The following is a 9,960-nucleotide window of genomic DNA, read 5'->3' as shown; positions in this document are numbered from 1 at the left end:
GCAAGTTAGTTTCTAGTTTCCATATTCCACATCTTAAAAGTGTGTCTGAGAGGTGGCCACACCTCTGCGGCTAGATTAACCTTTAAGGAAATAGGAATATCATCTTTCCTATCCAGGAGTTTACAGAATTTCTTACTCATGCTGTCTCTCATATTATGGCAGAGGTCAGTCTGCTCAGAAACGTTTAGAAGAACACCAAGTTTACATCCAGCTCCATGACTTTAATGTATTGTCAATCACGACATATCTATCAGATAGACGATTCACTGGTATAAGACTAACAAGCCACTTTTTATTAGAAAGATTATAAAGAAAGCTGTGAAGCCATATTCATCATGCGAACGTAAAAGTCTAAAACTTTCCCAATTTTGGAAGATATCCTGCTCAATACTCCCCATGACTGTTAAATAATTTATTTGATAATTTCGGTGCCTTTTCTGAATCCTAATAGTTAAAGATCGAGTTCTGCATTTTTATTTACTTATTTATTTTATTTTGGCTGTTAATATAGCAGAAGTTTTGAAGAATTACCCTTCAAAGGAATTGAAGAGTAATTTTCAATTGCCCACTTTAATTATTAACGAGTTCTTGGAGGTGTCCTGCAATAATAAATAATAATAATAATAATAATAATAATAATAATAATAATAATAAATAAATAAATAATCACAACACGTCTTCTGTTAAAAATTCATCTACACGAAATCAATAATACTAATTTCGTATTTTTCGAAACAGATGCTTATATAGCTATAATTTCTTTAACATTAAATTATTTAACATGAACAGAATATTCAACGTACGCATTGAATATTCTGCTCACATGAAATAATTTATTTCCTATGAATTCTGTGTCTTTGTTTCTTATAGATGTCGATTACTTATATCTATACTTGCAAATCGTCATTGTTTATTAGGTATGAGTAACAGTTTTTATATAAGAAAGAAGCAGTTTTAAAACCACATTCGATTTCTTTTAAACTGCGAGTTTCAAATGGAATGCAAAATACTGTATAGAAAATTTCAGAAGTTCTAGTTTAGATTGCAATTTCGTATATTTATTTTATTTATTTACTGCAATCTATATCGATAGTGTACACCACCATAAAAATAACTGTAAAACCAACCAAATTAAAAATTTGTATTATAACCGAAAAGAACGTAATAAACTGCATCATCGGTTCAAAATGAGTATTATTACGTTCCTTGTATTGTTTGAAGTACCTCTCACGTTCCAATTTCCACTTTCACTTGCTTTCTAAGCTGTGACAAAGCATTTTATTAAAGCGTTTACAAAGCAATTTCTGAGCTAATCTACTATTTATTTCTGATATAACTACTCTACCTGATATACTGACTTCTTCAAGATGCGTCTGTTTGAATGTTGTAAGTTAATTTAAACCTTTTATATTTAGAAATTAATTTTTTTACCTTTTAGTTTAAATGTATCAATGCCATTAGTCTCAATTATTAGAATGTTATTTGGTTGGTTGGTGGCTTGCAATATGTACTTTGTTTTTCGTTACGAATAAGATTAAATTTACTTTATCAGACAGCATTCAACTTTAGTTTCATATTCCGTCTAAAATATAAACGCGTTTCTATTTTCTTTTAAAAATATATCAATAGTCAATTCTGGTTTTTCAGTATTTCAGAGATTATTACAGTATTATAGAACCACAATGGCAATAAGAGATGTAACACTCGGAACACTTTGATCTGTTACACTATCAGTCTAAGTTTAGAGAAGGAAAAAATATTTTTTTTACAAACCAAAAATAACTCAGAAACTAAAGAGAAGTACAGACACATATCTTAAATAGATTCATTATTCTAGCTTTTTAAAATGTATTTCTAATTTACTTAGTTTTAAGCAGGACTGCTGATAAAATAAACACTCTTCGGTTGTGCACTGAATATTTTGTTGCAGTAGCAACGTGAGCATTTATTCCACTTTATGATTATGGAATAAATTATATAATATTTAAATAATACTCAGTGATTTCCCAGGTTAAGAAACTGATTATTTTAATGACAGTATAGAAAAAAAAAAAATCAACGATGCTGTTTTACATTATCTTAATAAATTTCATTAAAACCTTGAAATGGAAGAAGAGTTTAGCGGGAAAAGTAGGGCGCAGTGATCTCCCGCGATGAGTCCTTGGACACTTTGAAGGTGTCTTATTATTATTATGTGACACTCCAGGGGGTCCAAAGACTCATCGAAGGAGAGTGTGTCAACAGCATCGAACGATTGAACCCCTTCCATCTACTAACCGCGCTCAAACTTGAACTTTTTGCGTGAGCCATTAGTAGCAGACGTTCTACCAATTGACCAACCTTGTATTAATTCGTCTTTTGTTAAAAATTCATCTGCACGAAATCAATACACTCTTGCAAATAGTAGTTTAGTTTCTATAATCACCTTTCTGTGTTTTCCAACAGCTGAAGAAATGGCAAGTTCAATTATTTTCCGGAAAATAAAAAAAAAATCTGCTAACGCCTGTTATTCCCTATAGGTAGTAGGCAAATCAGTTTCAGACCCCTAACTTTCTGGAGACTGAAGGGGGGGGGGATCAATTTTCAACGGTGACTAATCTGAGATAGCTGGCCCAAGACTATCATTCATTATAAATGGCGTTCGGTGAAGAGAGGAGTGCCGCCATCTCGTATTCTCTAATCCTTAAATAATGTGGGTTTTACAGTCGATTTTCTTGAGTTCGTTTTCACGATATTATCATAATTAACATTCTTTGTTTTAAGCTATTCTATCCCAGATGTCTCAACTGAACTTCAGTATAATTACCACTTTCTTTGAATGCATACTTTCGTGCCAGGGTTTAGTGATATGTAAATATATCTATCACAAATAATGATATTAGGTAGAAAACTGCGCCATTGAATAAAAACTCATTCTCATTCTTTACAACCAACGAGATTATCACTGGTTCACGTATAAATATCGTACATCTTATTGTATTAATCTGCAATGTTTGCATAAGTGCCTCTGTAGCACAATCCTTCAATTGGAAAAGATCCGAGTTCGATTGTAGTCTTGACTAGAGAGATCTTTATGTTTGATTTTCACTTGAAAATAAGCTGCTAATAATAATAATGTCATCTTATCTCATACGGCGCGATAGGGGATTTTCTTCCAGCACAGGTAAATCGGCCAGAGTACACACAAGCAATTTACTGACAAAAAAAATACTGTTAGCGGAGGGTATACCATCCGCTAATAGTAATTTTCTTCATACGAAATCTGATGTGTAGAAGGGGGATAAGTGGTATAGACTATGGGTTTAATTGGGGGAAGGTGCCTGCTCTCCAACATGAGTTCTGGGACTTCTTGGAGGTGTTCATTAATTTCTTCCTCTAAAAAAGATGCATACAAATAAAATTCAGTATCTTAACACAATCTTTAATTGGAACCACTTAAAAAATAAGACATTATTATTACATGACATCTTCGTCAGTCTCATCACAGGAGAGCAAGTCACAACATAGTTGTTTCTCCATCTACAGTCTATGTTGCTATCCACCATCTACATGACATGCCATCGCCACCCATTAAACTTCTATTGATCGTGTGTGGTGTTCACTTGCTGTTTTATTTGTATCCATGCATGGTAAAAAAAAAAGAAAAGAAGAGATTCTGGAAATATAAATAAAAAAAAATTCCATAAAAAGGTTCCTCTGGACATGATGAGAACAGAACTAAGGTCATTCCAAGAACTGAGAGCAATTGCACAGAACCTAATTCTGGAAATAGCAGTTCTAGAGTTGCTCCCACCCTCCCCCAGGTAACTCAAGTTTTTCATCTTGCAAAATAGGCCAACTGGCCAGAAGAATGTGCTGTTAACAGAGATAAAATAATTCGCCTTGGAGCCTTATAATTATACACAAGGTAGAAGGAGTAGTGGTGATGATGTTAAGAGGCTGATTAGAGATAGAATACAAATGTAGATTGATGGGAATGGAAATCTCTAGAGCAAGCAGAATGGGTATGTTAAGAGGTGACTCAGTTATATTTTATTTTATGAAAGGATAGCAAGTACATTGAACAGAGGAGAGATTCATATATGATAATTTTTCTGGATTTTGCTAAAGTGTTTGACAGAATACTAACAAATACTATCTAAATTGAACAAGATGGAGACATATAGTCCACTGACAACTTGGTTATAGGTTGGCTCATAGGTGCCAGCAATTTATGTATGAGGGTTCAGCAGTGTTCCAAAAAGAAAAGTGGGGCACTGCAGGTTTCTGTTCTAAGATCACTGTTATTTAATTTTTATATATATCAATGATTTGAGAGGAGATATCATCATTTGTTTGCTAATGATGATAAATGAGGTAGAGCAATGTAAGATCTTGTAATATAATTCTCTTGTAATAGTATCACATCACATCACAGCTTCTTAAAGCTATGATGTGATGTTATTACAAGCAAATCTGAACAGGTTGGTACTTTAGGTTAAGAATGAAGATCACTTCAACATTGCTAAGTCATGTATTATGGTGACAAAAGATGGAGTGGAGTTTATTGTATTGAAGCAACTTTTCTCCAAGAGGCCAGAGAACCTAAGATCTTGGTAGATAGGGATCTAAAGATCAGGAGCCACATCACAAAAGTTGTAAAGGTCAATCAGAAAATTACTGCTGTGATGCGAAACACCCTGGCAAGTAGGGAAAGGTGATAGATCCACTCTATAAGACACTATCCAGGTGATATTTGGATTTCTCTGTGCAGATCTGCTCACCTGGTTATATGGGTGATATGGAAAGAGAGAGAATGTAGAGGCAAGTGACTCTCAGGAATTTGGAATATGAGGCCAGATTAAGGGAATGTGGTCTGCAGAGGTTGTAGGTAGAAGAAGAGGTGATATGAGGAGACAAAAGTTGGTGAGAGGAGCCCACCAGATGGTATTATAAGGGAATTATGGCAAAGAGTAATAAGGCAGTGGGAGAATGAGATCACCCCTAGAAACTATACAAAGGTTATGAAAAGAGGATATTTTGCATGGCAAGTGAATGAATGGAATAGGATGCACTGGTAATGTGGGTTGTGAATACATCAACATTCAATGTTTTCAAGGCAAGATACAATAGATATTGTGATCTGCAAGCTTTGTGTGATGAGCTTTCATACTCCATGGAGATTTGGAAAATAATAATAATAATTACTTTGGCCATAATTTAAACTGAACTAATATGTTAAGCTTATAATCCCTTTATTATTAATAATAACAAACCACCATAGAGTTAACAAATGTATTGTTTTACTGAATGAATTTACATTTATTCAGTAAAACTCCTCACTGACTTAAACATGTCTATGACAGCACCTCTTTTCTGACCATTTACTAAACTCAGCAACTGCCATTTCATCAGCTTCTCCCAATAACCAATGCCCCTGAATCCTGTTACTACCTTTTTCTTGTCAATTTTTTGTTCATGGAAACAAAGATGTTATCTGGCTCAGTTAGCATTGTTCTTTTGTTTACATGCTTGTATATTGTATTCTGTAATACAATTTATGAAAAAATCTCCAGGGTAAAAATAATTCAAGCATTTTTGCTGTATAATAACATGTTTTTTTGTATCATTCTTAGTAACCATTGTATGATTTTTTGAAATGGAGATTCTGCATTTGATAAATATGATGAGAGACTGCACAACGTGCTGTTTGGAAATGAATTTCATTCTGTGGAACTGGATATCCATCAAGTATAGGATTTTTGCAGGTACTGTATGGCTTAACAAGCATCTTTACGGGATCCTAAAGGTAAACTCATTTTGTTTCTATGACTAACTTGGATTTTAGAAAATATTTGCTGAAAGAAGATAAAAGTAGGATCTTTCTGATTTCTATTATTTTTAAACTCTGTTACAAATTTAACTTAAAATTTTAGATTAAACTTAAAAATATTAAACTTACTCTGAACAATGCAATTTAAAAAGAAAATTGTTTATTAGCAAAATTTAAACAGTATGGCTGGCTTAAATTTTTCCCTATTCTAACTATTTAACTATTACACCTGCAACAGAAACATGAATGTAAAGCACAATATTGGATAAAATACAGATATAGAATTTTATATTGTATATCCAAGTACAGTAAAATGCAGATTATCTGGGGCTCAATTATCTGTGGGGTCAGATTAACCATGGTTCTCTGTAGTATATAAAAATTCCATTCTTTTAAAATTCTCTATGATAACAGTCATTACTGCTCATTTTAAATAGGATTACAAATAACAGAAAATAAAACAACAAAGAAAACATACAAAAATCATGGAATTTCTTAGATAGAGTCCATAATTTTATCTACATAAGTTTAAAAACATTCAGTTTTGTATTTGCATAGTACAAGAATGTTTATCTTATGTTTTTATAAGTCTTTTTGATGTATTTATCTCAATAAAATGTAATTTGGATTAACTGTGTTTTTCAATTATCTGGGTTTTAGCATTTCCCGACTACCACAGATATTTGCCGTTTCACTCTATATGATGTACATATAAAATATGGAACATTAACCATTTATAAAAATCTAAATTTTACATTTAACTTTTAATTTTTACATATAAATATCTTAACTCATTCACATTTTCATTTTAAATAAGCATATTCCCTATATAAATCATTATTTATTTATATTTTTTTAAGATAGTATAGAACAGCTTTAAATATGCATATAGGAATATTTTTTCTGTAATGTATATCTGAATATGTTCAAAAATTCCCTCTATCATGCATGTCACATTTACATCTAAAACAGAATAATATAATCACTTTTAAATTTTATTTACCTCAGTTTATTTGATTAACCAGTTCATGCTTGTTTCCTGCCAGTGAAAATATGGCAACACATTTTAATTTTAAGCATAATTTCATCTTACAGTTAAACGGCGAAAGGCGAGACCAGGACTGCTGAGTTGGAAGACCTCTCATGATCTTCGAGTGGAAGCAGCATCCACAACACCAGTTGAGAGCTCATCCAGGGCCAGGAAAGTCACTTTCTCTGATGCGGTGATAGTAAAAAAATACTAGTAAGTGTAATTAGATGTTTATGTAAACATTTCTGGTTTTTCTAAAGATATTTCTAAGATATGCCTTCTAACAAGACACGGACTGTACTGAATGAAGAATTTATTATTTTGAGGTTAATATGAGTAATACCCAAGCAATAGTGAGATATATATATATACATTTATATGAAATAATATTCTACAAGTATGAAAAGTATTTGCTATTGTTTATACTTGTATAAAATTTTGCCTTAATATTATCAACATCAAGGCTAATTTTAACAGGCAAACTAAAACATATTTGTATCTTTTCACAGGATCATTCATAATTAAAAGGAATGCAAAATGTCTTTTTTACTTATTTATTTTTTTAATCTGCTTATATGACCATGGAATGAATGTGTGTGTGTGTGTGTGTGTGTGTGTGTGTGTGTGTGTGTGTGTGTGTGTGTGTGTGTGTGTGTGTGTGTGTGTTTGGAGTAGAATGCTCTCCCGTGATGTCACTGGACTCCTTGGAGGTGTCACATAATAATAATAAATATACAATGTTAATATTACACTGTTCACTTTTTGATTGTGGGAAGGGGAACAGTTGCTGTGATGTTTCAAACTGTGTTCAGTGTTCGTATCATAGCATTGATGACATTCCTGATCACTATATAATGATAAAGCACTAAATTATTATTATTATTCAGGCCTCCATGGAGTCAAAAGACTCATCGAGGGAGGTCTCTCCTAGGACACACAAAATCTATCATACCACTCCTTATGTGCATTGACCGTTCGTGCTCTCACCACTTCATCACGCAATGCATTCCATGGTTCAACCACCCTCCATGCAAAGAAACCACTCCTCACCCTCTTTCTCACAGTTTCCTTTCATAACTTCCAGGGATGGCCCCCTTGTCATGACTCCTTTCCGCTGTTCAACCAAGCGAAAGAACTCCCCAGTGTCAACCCTGTAACCACCTCTCAACAGTTTAAAAGTTTCGATCATATCACCCATCCTTCTTCAATCCACCAAACTCTGCAGTCCACCCTCCCTCATAACTAACATTGTACAGTCCCGACACCATCTTTGTTATCTGCCTTTGTACCCTTTCCACAGTTAATTTATCCCCTTCAAATCCTGGGGACCAGATCCAAGAACAGTAGTCTAAGTGTGGTCTGATCAGAGTCTTATACAACGTAATAATAACCATTTTATCTCTGCAGGTCAGTGTCCTTCTCATTATTGCAGCGATCGTCTGCGTTACCTTCACTACCTTTGCAATATGTCCCCTAAATTTCAGATTTCTATCAATCATCAAACCCAGATCTCTTGTCTCTCTTACTTTCTCCAGTTTAACTCCTCCCGTAGAGTATGCAGCATCCCATCGATGTGTCCCAAACCTCACCTTACATTTTGCTGCATTAAACTGATACCCCCATTCATTTGTCCATCGTCATCATCATCATCAAATTCCTGCCATGTACCCTCAAGGGGTGTACAGGATATGACAGTACTACATGAAAAATTTACATCATTACTAACTTCCTATCTACAATTTTCCTCCAAATCAGTCTGTTGCTTGTCAAGACTCCAATATTATCAGATCTTATATTTCTATCGTCTAAGGCACTTTGTACCATATCAATCCACCTATATCTTGGTCTTCCTCTGGGTCGTTTTCCTGCCAACCTGGCAGAGAACACTTGTTTTGCTAATCTTTCCTCTCCCATTCTATTTAAGTGACCATACCATGGGGGGGGGGGGGTGGGGGGGGGGGGGGGTGGGGGGGGGGGGGGGTGGGGGGGGGGGGGGGTGGGGGGGGGGGGGGGTGGGGGGGGGGGGGGGTGGGGGGGGGGGGGGGTGGGGGGGGGGGGGGGTGGGGGGGGGGGGGGGTGGGGGGGGGGGGGGGTGGGGGGGGGGGGGGGTGGGGGGGGGGGGGGGTGGGGGGGGGGGGGGGTGGGGGGGGGGGGGGGTGGGGGGGGGGGGGGGTGGGGGGGGGGGGGGGTGGGGGGGGGGGGGGGTGGGGGGGGGGGGGGGTGGGGGGGGGGGGGGGTGGGGGGGGGGGGGGGTGGGGGGGGGGGGGGGTGGGGGGGGGGGGGGGTGGGGGGGGGGGGGGGTGGGGGGGGGGGGGGGTGGGGGGGGGGGGGGGTGGGGGGGGGGGGGGGTGGGGGGGGGGGGGGGTGGGGGGGGGGGGGGGTGGGGGGGGGGGGGGGTGGGGGGGGGGGGGGGTGGGGGGGGGGGGGGGTGGGGGAATACCATTCACATGATTGCCTAAGTATGAGGTCAATGTGTGATACCTGTGCCTGGAAAATAGTTTTAAATTCCTCGGTACAAGACAACATAACTAACATTCAGTAGTAAACTATTTTTTTATTTTTAAAAGTTCCTTGTGTTCTGTATTCAGCACAGATCTTTACACTTCCACTCGAAGATTCCCCACAAATCTTTCCAATTCAACTTAGAGGTTCAACACTTGTCTTTCAAAGCCATTTACTTCCAGATCAGAGGATCTATTTACTGGTGTAACAAATCTCGAGGACCCAGACTTCATAAGACAGCAGTGAATTGCCGATCACTTTATAATTGATAACTTCACTTGACAAGTGACGTAACTGCCCAGTGAGATTACACAAATTTGGGAGGTCAGAACTCAGGATCAGAGAAATTGGATTCCCAATGTCATTTTACAAAGAGCTCATAGAAGATTTATTATAACTAATTAGTTATAGCTCCAATAATCGATTATCTGAATTTAATAATGTGCACTGGTATTTATCGATGCATTCATGGGCTTATTATTCAGTGTTGATATTTGAGGCTTGTCTCCGACATTCTGGTAATAGACATAAGTATGCGCTATAGGATAAGAGGTAGGTTAGGATCAAAAGGGCACTGCGATGGAAGATATTAAGGATCTTCCTATTTGCTGGGAGA

The sequence above is a fragment of the Typopeltis vanoorti genome, chromosome 4, assembly GCF_054136105.1.
Source record: "Typopeltis vanoorti isolate ZY-2024b chromosome 4, IOZ_Tvanoo_1.0, whole genome shotgun sequence".
NCBI classification, from domain to species: domain Eukaryota; kingdom Metazoa; phylum Arthropoda; class Arachnida; order Uropygi; family Thelyphonidae; genus Typopeltis; species Typopeltis vanoorti.
The sequence above is the reverse complement of the archived record's forward strand: the minus strand, read 5'-3'. Positions refer to the sequence as shown.